This window comes from Quercus lobata, chromosome 5 (genome assembly GCF_001633185.2).
Source record: "Quercus lobata isolate SW786 chromosome 5, ValleyOak3.0 Primary Assembly, whole genome shotgun sequence".
Classification (NCBI taxonomy): domain Eukaryota; kingdom Viridiplantae; phylum Streptophyta; class Magnoliopsida; order Fagales; family Fagaceae; genus Quercus; species Quercus lobata.
Window position 1 is genome coordinate 85,058,077 of NC_044908.1, and position 23,282 is coordinate 85,081,358.

A 23,282-nucleotide genomic window follows, 5' to 3' on the forward strand; every position below is an offset into this window, starting at 1 on the left:
GATTCAATATAGTGCACCAATGTGTGAGGAATTTCATATTGCCAATGGCCTCTGGTCAACTGGCACATCTAGTGGGTGAGGTCTTGGTTCAAGTCCCATTGAGTGCATGACCAATGTGTGAGGAATTTCATATTGCCAATGGCCTCTGGTCAACTGGCACATCTGGTGGGTGAGGTCTTGGTTCAAGTCCCATTGAGTGCATGACCAATGTGTGAGGAATTTCATATTGCCAATGGCCTCTGGTCAACTGGCACATCTGGTGGGTGAGGTCCTGGTTCAAGTCCCGTTGAGTGCATGAGTTACTTACCAGTTGAAAAAACTTTACTGTTAGGTTTTTTCATGTTATTATATTCCAAAATTTAATCTAGAAGATATGTAAGCAATATGCAAGAAAGTTCTGATTCATAGTTTATGCATTACTTCAATTGTTTTATTGGCAATTCTCTATTCTTACAATTTTTTATATTTTATATTTTGTAGAAACCATATTATATAGATAGTTCTGATTACTTTTTTAATTAATAGCTCATGTGTTATCAGTTAGTTGAGATTTACTGCTTTTTTGATGAAAGTTGCAATTATGGTGATCAGATTACAGAGTCTCTTGAGCAAAGGTGTTACAAGGAATTGAGAAATGAGAATTTTCAATCTGCAAAAATTGTCATGTGCATTTACAGGAAGTTATTAATTTATTGTAAGGAGCAAATGTGAGTTTATCCTTCTTCCATGCTTATACTTTTGTTTATGTGTTTTGAAGCAGGAAAGTTATATTGGCCTGCTTTAGTTGGAAGAAATTTATAAATTGAAGTCCTAACTTTTGGAAGCTACAAGACCACCTTAAAAGTCTACTAACCCTAGGTTGACAATTTCACAGGCCTCTATTTGCGAGTAGCTTACTAAGCATTATCCACACTCTGCTGGATCAAATACGGCAAGATGAAATGCAAATTACAGGATGCCAAACACTTTTTGACTTTGTAAATAATCAGGTCGGTTCCCTGGGTGGTGCTTAGTTATGATCTTTAAAATGTATTCTTCAAATGCAGGATATTCAGCTTCAGTTATAATTCATTTCCAGCTCTTCCTTTTTCTCCCTACAGAAACTTCAAACTGATTTCATTGTATTGAATTTGGCAGAGTGATGGAATGTATATGTTTAACTTAGAAGCCTTTATTCCAAAACTTCAAACTGGTTTGGTTTTACTAGTCATTGAACTTCAAACTTGAGCTCAAACTTAGTTCATTTAGTTAATGAACAAGCTTAGATGAGCATCTATACATATTAAATTTGATATGTTCACAACTTGTCTTCTTTTACACCCCCAGCTACCAACCAAATATAGAGACTAAATTTGTCCAAAACATGCTTTGAACAAAAAGAAAATCGAGAGGGGATTTATGGAATTCAACTCAAAACTTGTCATGTATATATATATATATATGCACAAAAATATAAAGCCATAGAAGTAAACTAACCAAATCCTCAACATATGCACATGAAGGGACCAAAATACACTCATACGACGAGTTTTGAACCATTAATTACTTAAAAAAAGAAAAACATAAACATAAGATTTTATGGTGATGATAAACATGATCCACTGTGCTTAATGGACTGAATAGAATCAAAGTGGACAAAATGGACCGAATAGGACCAAAGTTGACTAAATGGCCCGAATACGACTGAAGTGGATCAAAGTGGATAGAATGGACCGAATAGGACTGAAGTGAATAGAATAGGACCAGTGTAAACCGAATAGGGCCAATGTGGACTAAATGGACCGAATAGGACTAAATAAAACCGAATGAACTGAATTGGACCGAATAGAACTTTAGTGGACAGAATGGACTAAATAGAACTGAATAAGACAAATTGGACCGAATAAGAATTTTGAGTGTCAATGGAGAAGAGGAACTTATAAAAGAGATGATATCAAGTCATTGAGTTATAAGACTCTTGACCTCAAATTTTTTATGTGATAATACATTAAAATGGAGTATATGTTTATAACGTGGGTTACTAACAAAAGACAATTATATTTTGATTTTTAAATTATAGTTTAAATAGTTACTTCAATCTCACAACTCTTTTTCCAGCAACTATTCATATTATTTTATCTTATTTTGCAATCATTAACTTGATTTTTGGTCTTCAATGATATAAAAAGTAAATTATAATTTCCTACATTCCCCTTAAGTTGTACATAGAATTTTTTATGAAATGTGCGACATGCAGAAATTTAATACAATTTTTAAAGTATTTCTTTAATCTTCCACCGGAAAACCACCGGAAAAGTTTTTTGTAATTTTGAAGTACAAGTAAATTTTATATATATATTTATAGAGGAGGACCTCTGGTGAGTAAGGTTCTAGCGAGGGTTGGGAGTTTTACTTTTGCACAAATTCAACTCCCATAAAAAATAGGGGAGTTGGAAGGTTGAGAAAAGAAGAAGAGGGAAGTTACATTTGATTTGAGAGGAGAGAGCAAGTCGAATAGATGATAGGATTTTCGTATTTTAGATTATGAATAAAAAGAAATTCATTGGGCAGCTACCTTCATCTTTTAAAAATTTTAAAAAAAAAATCCACCAAGACGGACCAATTAAATTAATTTCTTCTATCTCTTTGTATGTATTAAAATACTTAGTATCTTAAAAAAAATAAAAATAAATAATTGACCAGCATATTGCACTCCCAAAATAAATAAAAAACCCAACCCGGCCCAATTAAAAAATTCATTTTGAAAAGACTAAAGCCCAACCCAACCCAATCGACTTTTTTTTTTTTTTTTAATATTTATAGGAACCGAACCGACTTTTATAATTTTATTTCCGCGATATCATAGGGTCTGTTTAGATAGAATTTATTTTACTGAAATTAAAAACTGAAAACTGAAAATACTGTAGGAAAATAATTTTTAAATGTGTAAATAGTGCTGTAGGATCTATTTTTAATGAAAAAGTTGATAAAAAATAAAATTTATGGCTCCATAAACAGTGCACAGATGTACTATTCACGCAAAAGACCAATCAAATGTTACGGTTACTGTTTATATACAGTACATAAACAGTAACCGCGTTGGGGTAAACGCGTGCTCAAAAAAAAAAAAAAAAAAAGCAGCAGCTAAAACGCAGCAAACAAAACGCCGTATCCAAACTCCCTCTATATATATGTATATATAAACAGAAACAGATGCAATATTAGGGAGAATCGAATCGACAGATTAGGGTTTTAAGAGAGAGGAAGATGTGGTTCTATCCACTCTCGATGCCGATGGTGACGGTTGAAGACGAAGGCCGTCATGGAAGGTCGCGACATGTGGACGACGGCTCACGTGGAAGGTCGGCACTTGTGGGCGACGCCGATGGTGACGGTTGAAGACGAAGGTGGCCACCTGTAGACATTTGGGGCTACAAACCACCCAAATACTCGAAAAGTGGCTCAATCCTATCTCGATTATTGGAATAACAAGGTAAGCATTTCCCGCATCAAGGACTAATTTATTTGCTCGTTTCTTTTTTTTTTTTTTTGGTTTAGCTCTATCCATTTATTCGCTTAACCCAAAATTTCATTTTATTTTTTTTCGTCAAGAATTTAAACAAAGTTTTGAACCGATCCGCTAAGAATAAAATATTCTCAGAATTCCACATTGATACGACATGCTGCTTTTTCCATTCATTCCTTTGAGGATCAGTCGCGGTCTTACAAGATCTAGAGATAGTATCGACGAAGACGTTGCTTCATACAAATGTGTAAAAATTGCCAGTCGCACTTAAAAGCCGAGTACTCTACCGTTGAGTTAGCACCCCCAAAAAAAATAAAATGTGTAGATCCAATCGGAATAAAAAATTAGATTTAATTGCACACCGAAATTAAAATAGTAAAATAGCAAAAATATTGAGTAATGAATTCTTCTTTCTTCTCTTTTTCTTTTTCGCCAATGAAGAATTATTCATTTAATTAGCGCTAAGTCTCAATTATTTATTTATTTCTTTTGTGTAGAGTAATTAATTAGAGCTGTACTATTGGTGAGAGTTTACATGTTTGTGTGTAGAATCTGAATTTATATTTAATTAATTTGTTATATTCTAATGAGTTTAATCAGGTTTATTTTTTAATTAATATATAAATTTGCTGTGTAGAATCTGAATTTTAATATATATATATATATATATATATATTTATTAATTTCTTTGATTCTAGTAGGGTTGCTGTTCTGTTCTGTTGGTTGGTTAATTTTATTTATTATGCGTTTCTTAGAAATATTATTGTTGTTTTGCAGTTTGATTTGTCTTACAAACTTGTGAGGGTTTGGCACCACTTGGACTTTCCTTAGCCCTTTCTGGAGCAAGTATCTTATTTCCATGGAAATAGCAAAATCTGAAGACTTACGAGCTAACGAAATCTTTCATTGCACTAAACTGCTCTTCCAACACGAAACACGAAAGAAATTTTCTTCAGCTTTAGCCTTTCATAATCTATTTCTTCCACATCCACCTCGATCCGAATTGATCCCGCCTTCAATGATCCCTTCTCCTCCAAAGATTTCACTAGATCCCTCCTCCTTCAAAGATTTCACTAGCTCCTTTGGCAGGGCTTTCTCCAATGCGTCATTCATGTACGAGTGAAAAGTCAAGTCAAAAGTCTCCATCCACTCTCCATGATGCGGCTTAGGTGTTCTCAAAACATAAGTATCCCAAGGCACGCAAATGTGGAACTTGAGTTCGTTAGAGTCGGCTCCCAAACAAAATACTTTGTGAGGACTTACGAGCGTTTTGTAATGGGAGCCGACTCTAACGAACTCAAGTTCCACATTTGCGTGCCTTGGGATACTTATGTTTTGAGAACACCTAAGCCGCATCATGGAGAGTGGATGGAGACTTTTGACTTGACTTTTCTCTCGTACGTGAATGACGCATTGGAGAAAGCCCTGCCTGAGGGGTAGTGAAATCTTTGAAGGAGGAGGGATCTAGTGAAATCTTTGGAGGAGGAGGGATCATTGAAGGCGGGATCAATCCGGGTCGAGGTGGATGTGGAAGAAATAGATTATGAAAGGCTAAAGCTGAAGAAAATTTCTTTCGTGTTGGAAGAGCAGGTTAGTGCAATGAAAGATTTTAAGGGGAAGAGAGGATTGTATTTGGAGGGATCAATCATCTGGGTATATATGGAATAGGTGGATCTAGAAGAAGTAGATTATGAAGGGCTAAAGCAGAAAATTTCTTTGGTGTTGAAAGAGCGGATTATAACAATGAAAGATTTGAAGGAGCAGAGAGCAAGGGAGCTACGTCCAGAAGCAATAGCTCGGAAAGAGTTACGGGAGAAATGCTCTCGCATGTTTGCAGAATTCCAAGAGAAGACGGAGACAAATACCTGCTAGTGGTTGGATGACATTAACCTGCAAAACCAGATAAATGTGTACAATCTGCTTTAAGTTTAAATTGATTGCTTTTGGTCCCTTAAATAACTTGGTCAAACTAAAAACTAACATGTTACCGCTTCATTAGGACTAAATTACGTCAATTTAAGTTAGGTGGTGACTAAAATCGATCACTTGGGGTCTTAGAATTAGTTTTAATTTCAGGGACTAAATAAAATCGCTCAATGAGCCAAAGTTTAGGAACTAACTTTGAAGTTGAATTACCATCTTTGTTTTTGTTGGTAGTGGTCTTATACATTCATCCAGATGCTTTAAGGTCTTTACAACTTTTTAGCTTTTAATTTGTCTTATCTCATTGTTTTAACCTATGGAAGTGACATTCTTATGAAAATTGAGTCATGGGCAGTTGAAAAATATGTTAGATTCTTTGTATCTTTACTCTTGTTTATCAGTGTTACTTATCATGTTTATCCTTGAAAGTGTTTCAATTAGTCGCAAGAATTTAATGTTTATATTATTTCACTGAAATCTAGATATACCCAACCTCAGTTTGAACGACAGGCATCAGAATTGCAAGCTCAGGTGGAAGAATTGGTGGAATGTTATGTCCTCTTGTGGCAGTGGATTTTTGTACATGATTGTCATCAAACAGCACCCATTGTTCTTTTTGAGATTTTAATCTTTTCATGTATTTGTGTAGTGCCATTCCCTTTTGAAACTAAGTGCTGTGAATTGAGTGATACTGTATCTAGTCCAAAACATATTGCTGAATCGGCAATAATTAACCACAGAAAATTTTCATGCTCAGCCACTCTGTTATACAATGACATTTAACTTTAGCCTTCTGTTGTTTACTGAATGCTTACGATCTAAAAAGTTTTGCAGCTTTATTAGTCGCATTTATGCATCTGTTTTTTGCTCAAAACACATGAACTAAAGTAAGACTTTGCGAGTGTCTACTCACTTAATCACATCACATATGATGATCCACACACTAGACATGAATATTGTTGGTGATTTTCAAAGGAATGAATGTATAAGTTATAAAATCTCAAATATATATATATATATATATATATATATATTAATTACTTGATAGTTAGGGGGGGATTCGAACTTGATTCTCTTAAAGAAGAGCCAATGTCATTGAGCTACAAGACTCTTGACTATAAAAGCTTGAGTATGTTTATTGATAGATATGGATTTTTTGTAGAAGGTGCCAGTATTTATACACTCTTTAGGGCTGTAAGAAAGACCTTAGATAATCTTCCTTCCTTAATTTAATGTGTGGAGAGAGGGATCTAACTGATGCATAGCATGTCCATTGAAAACACCCCACCCATCACAAAAAAAAGGAAGGATACATAGTTTCAATTGCTAAAATTTTAAAATGTAAAGGTCTTTTGTTACCAAAAATTGATAGTCTGGTGCATTGCGTTTAAGGAGGTACATAGGTTCTTGATACACTTTGTGATGCTGCAATGTTCTGGATGTTATGGGTTAGGTTGGTTCTGTGTGTAGGCAGGGTTCAATTTGGTTGTCAAAAAATTGGCCAATGATGCTTTCTTTAAGAAAACTTGCTGCAAGTGAGATGCAAAGACATTTTCTTTTGCACATAATCGTTGGCTTTGATATAGCTTTTGGAATTCAGAGAAGACACTAGAAGTGAAATTGCTTCTCATTCGTATGATATTTCTACAATGGTAAATAGTTTTTAACTTTGCAAAATTATTAAAGTGAATAGGTCTGTTGCTAAAAGAAGCTCCTGACTGTGCTCCTAAAGCTTTGTTAAATGTTGCACAGTTAACATGTTTTGATAAATGACTTGGTGATTACATACAACGAAAATTCATAACCAACATTTTATCAAGTTTTGTATTATGTGTCTGATATTCACTTAAATATAAAAAGGTTATTTTCAACCAAAATAAAAAATAAAAAAATTCAGAAGGGTTAAACTTTAAAACCCTTATTTACTCTTTAAGTTATGTTAACATTCAAGTATGCCCTCTCATTGACCCTTGTGGCCGTTCACAACTTCTAATTTCTATTCTTGGTCCTAATAATAAAATACATACGTCAATTTACACTTATTATATTTGAATAGACGTACTAGTTTTTTTTTTTTTTTTGGGTGAAAAGGAGCTTCATTAAAGAATAGAGCTACAGGCTACAGCACCAGTAAAGGCATAGTATTGGCATAGCACCTTACATAGTACACACCATTGGCATCGTTAGATACAAAAGAAGAAATATCAGGCAATGGGAGGTTGTTAAACAACACACAAGTTTCCTGCTGCAAGCATCCCTTCTTAGCTAACGCATCCGTGCAACTATTCGCTTCCCCAAAAATATGGTTCACTTGCACCTGCTGGAATCTGGTGAGTAGGGACCTACAATCATTTAAAAGGGGTGAGTAAGCTCTGTTAGGCATTGAGCTAGACTAAACAATATTCACAACAGATCTTGCATCAAGTTCAACTTCTAAATAGAGGATCCCCATCTAGACTGCCAATAGCAAGCCATCTCTAAAGGCCCGAAACTCAACCTTACACTTGTAGTAAAGCCAATGCCTCAACTGAAACCTCTCAACCATGCTCCCCTGTGATCACAAAATAATCCTCCTCCCCCAACTTTCCCTGGGTTCCCTAGAGAAGCACCATCCCTCACTGGGCTTACTCCACTTAACCTGCATTTGTCCTAAATCTTCTGGTTCTCAGAGATTTTTCAGTATAGAGGAAATAGTGAATTGCTTGCCTTGTGCTTATACTATGAAGGTTGGCATTAAGAGTAGTGTTTTCAAAGAGTACCCTGTTTATGTGTTTCCATAGAGCCTAGATGGTGAAAGCGAACACAGTTTTCCGTGGAATTCCATTAAAAATCAAATCATGAGTGCTTTTTTTTGAGGAACCACAACATGAGTGCGTTAGAATAGGTTTCAAATATAATTTATTTCAATGCCACTTTTTTAAAATTAAAACTAAGATCACATTTTTACCTTACTAGTATCCAAAAATGCATTTAAGTAGCAAAAACTTTTGTCAAATGTAAAATAGTAATTGTGACAGTATGCCTTACAAAAACTCATTATACCTAAGTATGTGTTTGGTTCATTGGTTGGAGGTGAAAAGAGGGTGAAGCGAAAAGGAGATGGGAAAATTAGAGAGAAAACATAAATTGTAATTATTATTATTTTTTTTTTTCTTTTTCCATAGTGTTTCTTCAAAATTTTCAACCAGACACTAATCACTATTCGCGACAGGTGAGTCCATAGAGGGGTAAATCGTTGGCCCAGTGAGTTTTTTTTTTAGTGCTGGTACCTGAACTTGAACTAGAGAGTTTCTAATCAAACCCAAGACAGTCACTTTGAGACCGAGTGTCCCACCACTCAGCCAACCCACTGGGTTAAATTGTAATTATTTGGTACAGAGAAAAGGGAGGGGAATATTGGTGGTCTGGGCTATTTTTCACCCGGACCCACCAAAAAAACCTCTCCAATTCGAGAAGAAAATACAAATGTAAACTGACCTTGTCTTTGGCAATTTCAAAATGTCATTTTTGTCCATTATTTCTCTTTCATACTTTCCCGTAAGCATCACATCTTTCTTTCAAATTGTTTTTTCTTAAATGGTCCAGTACCAACTCAAACACCGTCATACTTCATCATACTCGCCATTTCAAGCAACTAATTTTTTTTTTTAATTGTGCAAATAAAAACTCTTTATAAGAATAAATAGCTTTCAAAATTAAAATATTATACATCTTTATAAGAATAAATGGCTTTTCCAAATTAAATTATTACACATTTAAATAACCATATATTTCATGCACCATAAATGATTAAGATCTAAGAAATGACAGCCTTAGCTCATCTTGAAAACCAATTAAATTAATTTATTCTATCTCTTCATGTGTATTAAAATACTTAGTATCTTAAAGAAAATAAAAATAAATAATTTGACCATCGTATTGCACTAAAAAAAAAAAAAAAAAAAAAAAACCCCAACCCAACCGACTCTTTTTTTTTTTAATAGGAACTGAACCGACTTTTATTCCCGCGACATCATAGACTCTATATATATAAAGAGAAACAGATGCAATGTTAGGGAGAATCGAATCGACAGATTAGAGTTTTAAGAGAGAGAATCGGAGAAAGAGAGAGAGAGAGAGAGGAAGATGTGGCGCTATCCACTCTCGGTGCCGATGGTGATGGTTGAAGACGAAGGTGGCCACCTGTGGACGACGGCTGACGTCGAAGGTCGCGACACCTGGACGACGGCTCACGTGGAAGGTCGGCACTTGTGGGCGACGCCGATGGAGACGGTTGACGACGAAGGTCACCAAATTTTGGAGGCAACTTTTGGGAACCCAATTGAAGGCAAACAGACATTTGGGGCTACAAACCACCCAAATACTCGAAAAGTGGCTCAATCCTCTCTCGATTATTGGAATAACAAGTTTGATTTGTCTTACAAACTTGTGAGGGTTGTTGGCGCCACTTGGACTTTCCTTAGCCCTTTCTGGAGCAAGTATCTTATTTCCATGGAAATAGCAAAATCTGAAGAAGACGAAGATAAGCCCACGAAATACTTTGTGAGGACTTACGAGCGTTTTGTAATGGGAGCCGACTCTAACGAACTCAAGTTTCTCATTTGTGTGCCTTGGGATACTTATGTTTTGAGAACACCTAAGCCGCGTCATGGAGAGTGGATGGAGACTGTTGACTTGACTTTTCACTCGTACGTGAATGACACATTGGAGAAAGCCCTGCCAGAGGAGCTAGTGAAATCTTTGAAGGAGGAGGGATCATTGAAGGCGGGATCCATCCAGGTCGAGGTGGATGTGGAAGAGCTGGATCTAGAAGAAATAGATTACGAAAAGCTAAAGCTGAAGAAAATTTCTTTCGTGTTGGAAGAGCAGGTTAGTGCAATGAAAGATTTTAAGGGGAAGAGAGGATTGGATTTGGAGGGATCAATCATCTGGGTAGATATGGAAGAGGTGGATCTAGAAGAAGTGGATTATGAAGGGCTAAAGCGGAAAATTTCTTTGGTGTTGAAAGAGCGGATTATAACAATGAAAGATTTGAAGGAGCAGAGAGCAAGGGAGCTACATCCAAGAGCAATAGCTCGGAAAGAGCTACGGGAGAAATGCTCTCGCATGTTTGCAGAATTCCAAGAGAAGATGGAGACAAATACCAGATAAATGAGTACAATCTGCTTTTAAGTTTAAATTGATAGCTTTTGGTCCTTAAATAACTTGGTCAAACTAAAAACTAACATGTTACCGCTTCATTAGGACTAAATTACGTCAATTTCAGTTAGGTAGGGACTAAAATCGATCACTTCGGGTCTTAGAATTAATTTTAATTTCAGGGACTAAATAAAATCGCTCAATGAGCCAAAGTTTAGGAGCTAACTTTGAAGTTGAATTACCATCTTTGTTTTTGTTGGTAGTGGTCTTATACATTCATCCAGATGCTTTAAGGTCTTTACAACTTTTTAGCCTTTAATTTGTCTTATCTCATTGTTTTAACCTATGGAAGTGACATTCTTATGAAAATTGAGTCATGGGCAGTTGAAAAATATGTTAGATTCTTTGTATCTTTACCCTTGTTTATTAGTGCTACTTATCATGTTTATCCTTGAAAGTGTTTCAATTAGTCGCAAGAATTTAATGTTTATATTATTTCACCGAAATGTAGATATACCCAACCTCAGTTTGAACGACAGGCATCAGAATTGCAAGCTCAGGTGGAAGAATTGGTGGAATGTTGTGTCCTCTTGTGGCAGTGGGTTTTTGTACATGATTGTCATCAAACAGCACCCATTGTTCTTTTTGAGATTTTAATCTTTTCATGTATTTGTGTAGTGCCATTCCCTTTTGAAACGAAGGGCTGTGAATTGAGTGATACTGTATCTAGTCCAAAACATATTGCTGAATCGGCATGAATTAACCACAGTAAATTTTCATGCTCAGCCACTCTGTTATACAATGGCATTTAACTTTAGCCTTCTGTTGTTTACTGAATGCTTACGATCTAAAAAGCTTTGCAGCTTTATTAGACACATTTATGCATCTGTTTTTTTGCCCAAAACACATGAACTAAAGTAAGACTTTGCGTGTGTCTGCTCACTTAATCACGTCACATATGATGATCCACACACTAGACATGAATATTGTTGGTGATTTTCATAAGAATGAATGTATAAGTTATAAAATCTCAAATATATATATATATATATATATATATTAATTACTTGATAGGGGAGATTCGAACTTGATTCTCTTAAAGAAGAGCCAATGTCATTGAGCTACAAGACTCTTGGCTATAAAAAGTTGAGTATATTTATTGATAGACATGGATTTTTTGTAGAAGGTGCCAGTATTTATACACTCTTAGGGCTGTAACAAAGACCTTAGATAATCTTCCTTCCTTAATTTAATGTGCGGAGAGAGGGATCTAACTGATGAATAGCATGTCCATTGAAAACACCCCACCCACCACCCAAAAAAAAAAGAAAAGGGAAGGATACATAGGTTCAATTGCTAAAATTTTAAAATGTAAAGGTCTTTTGTTACCAAAAATTGATAGTCTGGTGCATTGCGTTTAAGGAGGTACATGGATTCTTGACACACTTTGTGATGCTGCAATGTTCTGGATGTTATGGGTTAGGTTGGTTCTCTGTGTAGGCAGGGTTCAATTTGGTTGTCAAAAAATTGGTCAATGATGCTTTCTTTAAGAAAACTTGCTGCAAGTGAGATGCAAAGACATTTTCTTTTGCACATAATCGTTGGCTTTGATATAGCTTTTGGAATTCAGAGAAGACACTAGAAGTGAAGTTGCTTCTCTTTTGTATGATATTTCTACAATGGTAAATAGTTTTTAACTTTGCAAAATTATTAAAGTGAATAGGTCTGTTGCTAAAAGAAGCTCCTGACTGTGCTCCTAAAGCTTTGTTAAATGTTGCACAGTCAACATGTTTTGATAAATGACTTGGTGATTACATACAACGAAAATTCATAACCAACATTTTATCAAGTTTTGTATTATGTGTCTGATATTCACTTAAATATAAAAAGGTTATTTTCAACCAAAAAAAAAAAAAAAAAATCAGAAGGGTTAAACTTTAAAAACCTTATTTACTCTTTAAGTTATGTTAACATTCAAGTATGCCCTCCCATTGACCCTTGTGGCCGTTCACAACTTCTAATTTCTATTCTTGGTCCTAATAATAAAATACATACGTCAATTTACACTTATTATATTTGAATAGACGTACTAGTTTTTTTTTTTTTTTTTGGGTGAAAAGGAGCTTCATTAAAGAAAAGAGCTACAGGCTACAGCACCAGTAAAGGCATAGTATTGGCATAGCACCTTACATAGTACAAACCATTGGCATCATTAGATACAAAAGAAGAAATATCAGGCGAAGGGAGGTTGTTAAACAACACAAAAGTTTCTTGCTGCAAGCATCCCTTCTTAGCTAACGCATCCGTGCAACTATTCGCTTCCCCAAAATATGGTTCACTTGCACCTGCTGGAATCTGGTGAGTAGGGACCTACAATCATTTAAAAGGGGTGAGTAAGCTCTGTTAGGCATCGAGCTAGACTAAACAATATTCACAACAGATCTTGCATCAAGTTCAACTTCTAAATAGAGGATCCCCATCTAGACTGCCAATAGCAAGCCATCTCTAAAGGCCCAAAACTCAACCTTACACTTGTAGTAAAGCCAATGCCTCAACTGAAACCTCTCAACCATGCTCCCCTGTGATCACAAATTAATCCTCCTCCCCCAACTTTCCTTGGGTTCCCTAGAGAAGCACCATCCCTCCCTGGGCTTACTCCACTTAACCTGCATTTGTCCTAAATCTTCTGGTTCTCAGAGATTTTTCAGTATAGAGGAAATAGTGAATTGCTTGCCTTGTGCTTATACTATGAAGTTTGGCATTAAGAGTAGTGTTTTCAAAGACTACCCTGTTTATGTGTTTCCATAGAGCCTAGATGGTGAAAGCGAACACAGTTTTCCGTGGAATTCCATTAAAAATCAAATCATGAGTGCTTTTTTTTGAGGAACCACAACATGAGTGCGTTAGAATAGGTTTCAAATATAATTTATTTCAATGCCACTTTTTTAAAATTAAAACTAAGATCACATTTTTACCTTACTAGTATCCAAAAATGCATTTAAGTAGCAAAAACTTTTGTCAAATGTAAAATAGTAATTGTGACAGTATGCCTTACAAAAACTCATTATACCTAAGTATGTGTTTGGTTCATTGGTTGGAGGTGAAAAGAGGGTGAAGCGAAAAGGAGATGGGAAAATTAGAGAGAAAACACAAATTGTAATTATTATTATTATTATTATTTTTTTTTTTTTTTTTGTTTCCATAGTGTTTCTTCAAAATTTTCAATCAGAGACTAATCACTATTCGCGACAGGTGGGTCCATAGAGAGGTAAATCGTTGGTTCAGTGAGTTTTTTTTTTAGTGCTGGTACCTAGGGGTGTGCATGGGTCGGGTCGGGTCGGGTCGGGTTGAGGGAATTTTTTGACCCAACCCACCATGGTGGGTCAAAAAAAACCCAACCCAACCCAACCCATCACATAAGTCCAACCCAACCCAACCCAACCCACATGGGTCGGGTTGGGTCGGGTTGAACCCATGGGTTTGAATTTTTTTTTTTATTATTAAATTAAGTAGAAAAAAAATATTAAAATATTAGAAAAACCTAAAGATTAGTATCAATGTAACTCCTTAAAGGCAAACAACATTAATGACTAAACAACAATAGTAATTTATTAGGATTTGTGTGAACTAATTGGCTTTTATATAGGATAGGAAGAACTGGCTATTTAAAAAAATTTATTAATTATATAATATATTTTATATATATATATATATATATTAAATTAGTATTAGTAGGAGAAACTAAGGAAATGCTGCTCTACAACTGTTTTTTTTTAATTATTAAATATAATATATATATATATATATATGTGGGGCCCAAACGATCCATGGGCCAGGCCCATCTACCCAGGGAGAATCCGGAGGCCCAAGCCAAGGAGGGCTATGGCCCAAGCTCGACCAAACAGCCTTTGGATACCGCCGAGGACAGCTCAATCCTCGGCAGACCCAAAGTCCCCCCAAAGAAGAAATAAGGGTAAAAACGGTATAGGACTGAAACTTGGAAGAAAGATCTAAAATATCAAGAGAAAGCTGCTGTTACTGCCATTTAATGCTCTGAACCTGACAGAGCCGTATTCTTTGGCTTTTACAACCATCCCTAACGACTTTGAGTATGGACTGATGGGACAAGTATCAACCTTGGAAAGTTTAACCCTACGCGTGGACGAAGGACAGTGGACGCGAGCTAGTATAAAAGGAAAAGTAAGCAATCTATAGAGGGGGTTGGGAAAAATGGCCAGAAACCAGAGCCTCCCAGCCCACCTCCAGGAGAAAGACTCCAGGGGTGAAGGAAAACCGAAACTTGTATGAATACCACGAAAAGCCCACCGCTTGTCAACCAAGGCCTAGCCTTCCAAACCCACGCTCTACAAATGATATTGTTAGGGGCCTTTTCACGCGCGAACCCGACACTGTTACGGTCCGCCACGAAACGCGTCCTTACAATATATATATATATAAAAGTGTCCTACAATTGATTTAAAAAAAATTATTAAATATAAAAATATATTTTAAATATATATTAAATATGGGTGGGTCGGGTTAGGTTTGGCGGGTTTGTAATTTGATGACCCAAACCCAACCCAACCCGCCATAAAATTTTTTTTTGTAACCCAACCCAACCCACCAAGCCTTAAAAACCGACCCAACCCGGCGGGTCGGGTTGGGTTGGGTCGGGTTTGACGGGTCGGTGGGTTTTCTGCACACCCCTACTGGTACCTGAACTTGAACTAGAGAGTTCCTGGTCAAATCCAAGACAGTCACTTTGAGACCGAGTGTCCCACCACTCGGCCAACCCACTGGATTAAATTGTAATTATTTATTACAGAGAAAAGGGAGGGGAATATTGGTGGTCTGGGCTATTTTTCACCCGGGCCCACCAAAAAAACCTCTCCAATTCGAGAAGAAAATACAAATGTAAACTGACCTTGTCTTTGGCGATTTCAAAATGTCATTTTTGTCCATTATTTCTCTTTCATGCTTTCCCGTAAGCATCACATCTTTCTTTCAAATTGTTTTTTCTTAAATGGTCCAGTACCAACTCAAACACCGTCATACTTCATCATACTCGCCATTTCAAGCAACTAATTTTTTTTTTTAATTGTGCAAATAAAAACTCTTTATAAGAATAAATAGCTTTCAAAATTAAAATATTATACATCTTCATAAGAATAAATGGCTTTTCCAAATTAAATTATTACACATTTAAATAACCATATATTTCATGCACCGTAAATGATTAAGATCTAAGAAATGACAGCCTTAGCTCATCTTGAAAACCAAAAAGGAAAATTTCTATACAGGAAAAAAAAAAATGTCATGGATGGAAATTATATGAAGAGAGTTGCGATGATAACAATGTCCATTCTGATTGTCTTAGTTGTAGCGCGCGCAAGCTGATGATGATCCCCGTGTTCAAGTTCAAACCTCTGCTGATGAACATTTTAAATATTGCGAAGGCAGAAATTTGCTTTTTCAAAGCAATCTTTTAAATGGATGTGTCATGTGTGGTGTCTCAGCTCTTGTTTTCAATAAAGGCTTCTTTCTTGCAAATGTTACTGAGAAGGAGAAGCCCTAGAATTTCCTTTTGTTTTATATTTGTGTTTTAATAAAGTCTTTTCTCAGTTAATTATCAAAAAAATGAAAAAATTAAAGGCTTCTTGAGTTTTTTGTTTTCTGTGTTTTTTGCTAAGACACACTAAACAATAATTTGTAATTGCATAAATGTTACCTTCTAATGATCAGTAGTGCAGTTGTTGCTACCTTTGTAATACTCAGTAATCATTATAGATGTAATTAATATGAGTCATGCATGTTAGGACAATTATTAATAAACCATTTAAAGAAAGTTTTGGTATCATTTTAATGAGAAATAAAAAAAAACTATCAAAACATTAATTACTTTTTCTCTTTTCTCATAAAAAATGCCTTTAGCTCATCCATAACTTTTCTCAAATAATATATAAAGTCAAATAATGCACTCTTTAAAGCATTTTTAGTTTCATGGAACACTTGATACCATACTGAATATAAATTTTACTATTTTTAGAAAATAATTGATGCATTAATTTTTAAAATTGAAAACGAAAATAATTCATAAATCTATTTATCATGTTATAAATGTTTTTTTTTTTTTTTGAGAAGGATGTTATAAATGTGATAACATCATATTTAATGTCATATCAAATTGTAGATGTTGATTAAATTATATCTCCCCAAAACTAAAATACATGAGATGCAAATTTCAAAAACCATGTAGCTTAATTGATACATCCAAATGTTTTTAACAGAGACATATAGATATCAAGTTCAAATCCCCTTACCTCAAATTATTAAATTAAAAAAAAAAAAAAAAAAAAAAAAACACAACCTATATAATGCAAAAGTTCTAGTATCTCTCATTCTAGGCCAAAGTTCAAATTGCACACAATCTAAATTCGGGGTGATTTAGTAATTTTGTTTTTCTTCTAATGCCATGCACTGCAAAGGTAATGCCACCATACCAAGCCAAACCCCAACAAGCCAATATATATACCCACCAAATTCTCCAAAGAGCACCACAAAAAAACCGCTCCCACAAATCTAGCGACCCATCACCAAATAGAAATCCTCTTTATTCCTTAGTAACACTACGCTCTGTTTGTTTCAGCATTAACGTTTTCTAGAAAATGGTTCATTTTCCAAAGATCATTTTGTAGAAAACTATCTCATTTTCCAGTGTTTGGTAACGACTTTGAAAATGAGCTTAAGAATGTTTTCTAGTATTTGGTATGCAATTTTTTTTTAAATATTTCTTGTATAATTTAAAACGTGTATATTATGTAAACCAACTAATGTAATCATTATAAATAAATAAAAAACCAAAAATGAATTTGGTTTTCGTACTAAAATTTTGATAATAGATACAATCAAAATTAATTAGTTGTTAAATTTTTATGATCTCTACCACTCATTTGCTCATATATAAATACAATAACGTACAGACGCACATACACACACACATATACATCAACCATTTGTTTATATATATTTAACAAGGAAATACATTTTCAATAAGTATAAATAATAATAACTTTTAATTGTCTACTCTTTTTGTTGGTATACTAATTGTCTATTATGGTTAACCACAAGTCTTCAATATTACTCTAAATTATGTATTTACATAATGTACTGCATAATATATCATCACTGCATAGTATCTGCATAAAGTATCTTCTATCAAAAAAAGTATTTGCCAACAAATGCAATTCCCCTAAACAATTATCATTTATTACATAACAATATTATTAATCCAAGGTAAAGATTGTCCCATGTAAAAGCAATTTAGAGCAATATAGGTACTATGTTTAAAATTTTCATCTTTTACTTTATTCTTCTTCTTCTTCTTCTTTTTCTTTTTTTTTTTTTTTTCCTTTTTTGCACTTTATGTACGAAAAAGAAGTAACTTCTGCCTGGAATCCATCAAACGGAAAATTTCTTAGAGAAAAAAGAAAATCAAGCTTGAAGTTCAAGGCAAAGAATTGGGATTTTGGTAGAGAGGAATGAAATAATTACCATTGCAAATTTGTTTTCCTTTGCAAGTCTAAGCTATTGACCGATCAGTGAAGGAAAAAAAAAATCTAATAAGAGAATTTGTGTTATAGAGGGGAAAAGAAACATGGAGAAAAGAGAGAAGAGAGAAAAATCTATGGGAAGAGAAGACACCAAAGTTAGTGACAGTGAGGGTGTGAGGAGAGAAAAAGTAAAGGGGAGAGAGAAAAAGTGAGAAATCTTATCATGAGAGACAGAAGGCACCAAAAAATTATGTTTATCATGGCTACAAACAAAGATAATATTTATAGGAGATGCAATGTGTGAGAGAGAGATTGTTTTCCAAAAAAAATTTTTGGAAAACAACCTATAGAAAATAAGCCTTATTTTTGTTAGGGTTTTCCGTTGACCAAATATAGTTTTCCATTGACCAGTTTTTTTTGTGCTACCAAACACTGGAAAATGTGGAAAACTATCTTTGCAGAAGGTTTTCCAGTGAAACAAATAGAGCATTAATAGTAAAATGCTAGAAATGCAATTGTTTTTACAAAAAAATTTACAAACTGCTAATATAGTAAGTGATTATTGGTAAGTGAAAAAAATCATGTTTAACAATTTTGTGAAGATAGGCCCAATGCCTCCAAAAAAGCCCATTAAAATGGACTAAAGGATTTGAATTCATCTTTGATCCAAGAAGAAATCAAAGAACTCCCCAAATGGGCTCTAGATTAGGTTCCACATATTGCCAATTGAGTAATTTACATAAATTTTCCTTTAAAAAATTGGTATTTCAATTATATAAATTTTAAGGGTATGTTTGGTATGCTGTAATAGCTCCTGTAATGAAATAGTTATTCATATGTAATAACAATTTGGTCATTTGGTTACATTTTTATTACATGGAATAATTATTACATTGGAATAACTATTCTTTAAATTGAAGAATAGATATTCCCCTTTAAAATGGATGTAATAGTTATTAAATGTTAAAAGTATTTGGCATCAGATTGGTTGCTTTCAGCTATTGATCAATGCATGAATTAAAATTATTTTGTGTGAGTGCGTATTTGTATGAAATAAATTGTATTACCAAAACAACTCGATCTCACTCCCAAATTAATAAATTTAAGAGTGAGACCAAAATACCCCTAGGATGAAAAAAAATTACCACATGACCTTGAAATTGACCAAAATGACATAGAAACAAAGAAAATGACTAAAATGACCTGGTAACCTAAAAAGTGACTGAAATACTCTTAGGACCTAAAAAATGACTTAAATATTTATAATCCACTTAATAATATAAAATTTAAAAAAAAAAGTGAAAAAAAAATTGCCAATTACTTGATTTCTTGAAAGTAAAGTACCATACAAAAAGAAAAAGAAAAAAAAAAGATAAATCACTCCACAGTCTATACTCTAAATACTAATTACTATCTTAAATATTTATAATTAATTTAATAATATAAAATTTACAAATGAAAAAAAAAAATTTACCCAATATTTGATTTCTTAAACATAAAGTACCATACAAAAAGAAAGAAAGAAAAAGATAAATCACTCCACAATCTACAATCTAAATATTAATTACTATCTTAAATATTTATAATCCACTTAATAATATAAAATTTACAAAAGAAAAAAAAAAGTGAAAAAAATTTACCCAGTACTTGATTTCTTGAAAATAAAGTACCATACAAAAAGAAAAGAAAAAAGATAAATCACTTCACAGTTCATAATCTAAATACTAATTACTATCTTAAATATTTATAATTCACTTAATAATATAAAATTTACAAAAGAACAAAAAAAGTGAAAAAAAAAGTACCCAATACTTTATTTCTTGAAAATAAAGTACTGTGGGGATCGTTCGATTGATAGGCCCAGAGGATTCAGAATTAGTTCAGGATTGTTGGGCCAGTGGCCCATCCGAGGCCGTATACCCGTCCGAGGACATCATGCTCCTCGGCAGTACGCGTCCAAGGACGATCAGGACGTGGTCTCGCTGCGATCAGATCTCATCTCAAAGGGTAGAGTAGCCGACTAAAGATAAAAGAGATAAGGCAAATAAATATCTGAAAACTACAGCTGCCTCCGCATTAATGACCTCTCAACCAACTCTCTGGCCACATTAATGTAGAGGTGATACCTGAACAGTAGGGAAGCAGCCTTACAGCTGCCCATAGGAAGTTACAGGAGGTGCCAGATGGGACAGAAAGAAATCCCTCGGACACAACCTACACGTGTTCGGCGAGGATGGAGCACAAAGGGGAGTATATAAACTAAAAGAAGAACATGAAGAGGGGGATCGGAGAAAAGAAAAAGGAAGAAAAATAATAGAGATAAACTGGAGAGAAGAAAGTAAAAGGAGAGAGAGAGAGAGTTGCACTAGTGACGAAAGAAAAACGTTCATTATACCAACTAAAAAAACCTTGAACGGGCTTGAGAGAAAATCTTGGAGGTAGATATCACAGTTAACCTAGTTCTTTACACCCACGCTCTACAAATCATATTGTTTGGGCCTTTTTACGTACGAACCCAACACCGTTACGGTTCGTTACGAATCGTGTCCTTACAAGTACCATACAAAAAGAAAAAGAAAAAAAAAGAATAAAGATAAATCACTTTACATTCCACACTCTAAATACTAATTACTATTTTAAATATTTATAATCCACTTGATAATATAAAATTTACAAAAGAAAAAAAAAGTGGAAAAAAAATTACCCAATATTTGTTTTCTTAAAAGTAAAGTACCATAAAAAAAAAAAAAAAGATAAAGATAAATCACTCCACAGTCTACAATCTACATACTCATTACTATTATAAATATTTATAATCCACTTGATAATATAAAATTTACAAAAGAAAAAAAAATTAAAAAAAAAAATACCCAGTACTTGATTCCTTAAAAGTAAAGTTCTATATAAAAAGAAAAAGATAAAGATAAAGATAAATCACTTCACAATCTACAATCTAAATACTAATTATTATCTTAAATATTTATAATCCACTTAATAATATAAATTTACAAAGGAAAAAAAAGTAGAAAAAAATTACCCAGTACTTGATTTCTTGAAAGTAAAGTACCATACTAAAAGAAAAAGAAAAGGAAAAGATAAATCACTCTGCAGTTCGCACTCTAAATAGTAATTACTATTTTAAATATTTATAATCCACTTAATAATATAAAATTTACAAAAGAAAAAAAAAGTGAAAAAAAAAATTTACCCTGCAGTTTAAATTCTGGAAAGTAAAGTACCATACAAACAGAAAAAGAAAGAAAAAAAAAGGATAAAGATAAATCACTACATGGTCCATTCTCTAAATACTAATTATTATTTCAGATATTTATAATCTACAAATAATATAAAAATTTACAAAAGAAAAGAAAAAGTGAAAAATAAAATTTACCCAATACTTGAGTTTTCGAAATTAAAGTACTATACAAAAAGAAAAAAAAAATGATAAAGATAAATCACTCCATATTCCACACTTTAAATACTAATTACTATTTGAAACATTTATAATCCACTTAATAATATAAATTTTACAAAATAAATAAATAAATAAATAACAAAATTTATCCAGTACTTGATTTCTTGAAAGTAAATTACCATACAAATAAATAAATCACATCACAATCCATAATATAAATACTAATTACTATCTTAAATATGAGTAATTTTTCTGTACACTTTTTTTTGTACAGTACCCACTAGTAAGCAACTTGTTATACCAGGTTATAAAAACATCACATTTAATGGTTTCATCCTCATATTGTGTAGTTCCAATATCATATTTGACAATCCTTTTGTCACATTTGATGGTTCCCTTATTTTTTTTCTCACATTTGACGGTTTCATCCTCATATTGTGTAGTTCCAACATCATATATGACAATTTTTTTCTCACATTTGAATCACATTGCTAATTTCTTACTTAGGATCGTAATATTCTAAAATTAATGTCTTATTTAATTAATGGTAAAAAAAGTAAGCACCTTAAAAATCAAATGATTTATAGATTTGGTTTGTCATACTTTAATTAGTTATTATCACTTAAAATGCAAGCATGTACGGCCATGCACATGTAGCCCAAGTGCCCAACTTAGTAATTATAAATAAATATATAAAGTCAAATTCTGCACTCTATAAAGCCTTTTTAGTTTTAATCGGACACTTGATAGTTGATACTATATCAACTATAAATTTTACTATTTTTAGAAAAGAATTAATGTGTTAACTTTTAAATATAATGTGAAAATAATTCATAAACCTATTATTTCATATACATATACATTTAGATTAGATTAGAATAGAATTTCTATCTTGTATAAAAAAATAAAATTTATCTCCCAAAAAAAGAAATACCTATGATAAAAAAGTTCCAATGTCTTTCTTTGTAAATCAAAGTTCAAATTGTACGACACAAATTTGGGGAAATTATCTTCTTTTTTTTTTGAACTGTTACCAATATGATCCTTCACTCTGTTACGATTAATTGAAAATTATAAAATTTTGGCCAAAATACACTATTGGCTCCTAAAGTTTGCCTACTGAGTGGTTAAATGCTAGTAGTCCATCAAATTTCAAGTGAGTACTATTAGTTCCTTATGTTTAAAAAATAAGCATAATTAGTCATTTTGTTAACCGTCATTAGTCCTAATAATGACATTGCATCAATTTAATTTAAAAAAATTTAATCTGAACCCTCAAGTTCAAAATTTTTTAAATACTATATGTAAAAAAAAAAAATAATAATAAATAAAAATTTCCAAGGCAGAGGGGTCATTTGAACCCCTTGGATAGAATGTGGTGCTGCCACTGTGTATGTGATAAGAGATACTTGAGTATTCCCTTTGTAATATCCCCTAGTTGTATTGTTATTCCTGGATTTTATGTATGGTTCTTTCGAAATAATATAAATACATTGTATTGAGTTAATTTTTACCTATTCCAAGATTTATCTATTTTTATATCAAATGAAGGATTAAATAATTTTCATAGCCTTTGAAACCTTGTATGATTAGGTATGATTTATGAAATTTTAAAATAAAAGGCATGATTTAGATAGTAATTTTATTTTATATATTTTCCTTTGATAATGATATTAGACGGGTTGCTAGACAAAAAGGATTAAACGAGATGTACTTTAGTAATTAAGTCCAAAACCCTATTAAAATTTTC

The 23,282-nt window shown here is 33.3% G+C and overlaps 1 long non-coding RNA gene across 1 annotated transcript; it reads left to right on the plus strand.

Moving 5' to 3' along the window:
• The first annotated feature begins 604 nt into the window (after window positions 1-604).
• Window positions 605-1,184, plus strand: LOC115989272. The gene is made up of 3 exons (XR_004091858.1): window positions 605-707; window positions 875-989; window positions 1,138-1,184. It is a non-coding gene; the product is annotated as an uncharacterized LOC115989272 (long non-coding RNA).
• Window positions 1,185-23,282: the final 22,098 nt, after the last annotated feature.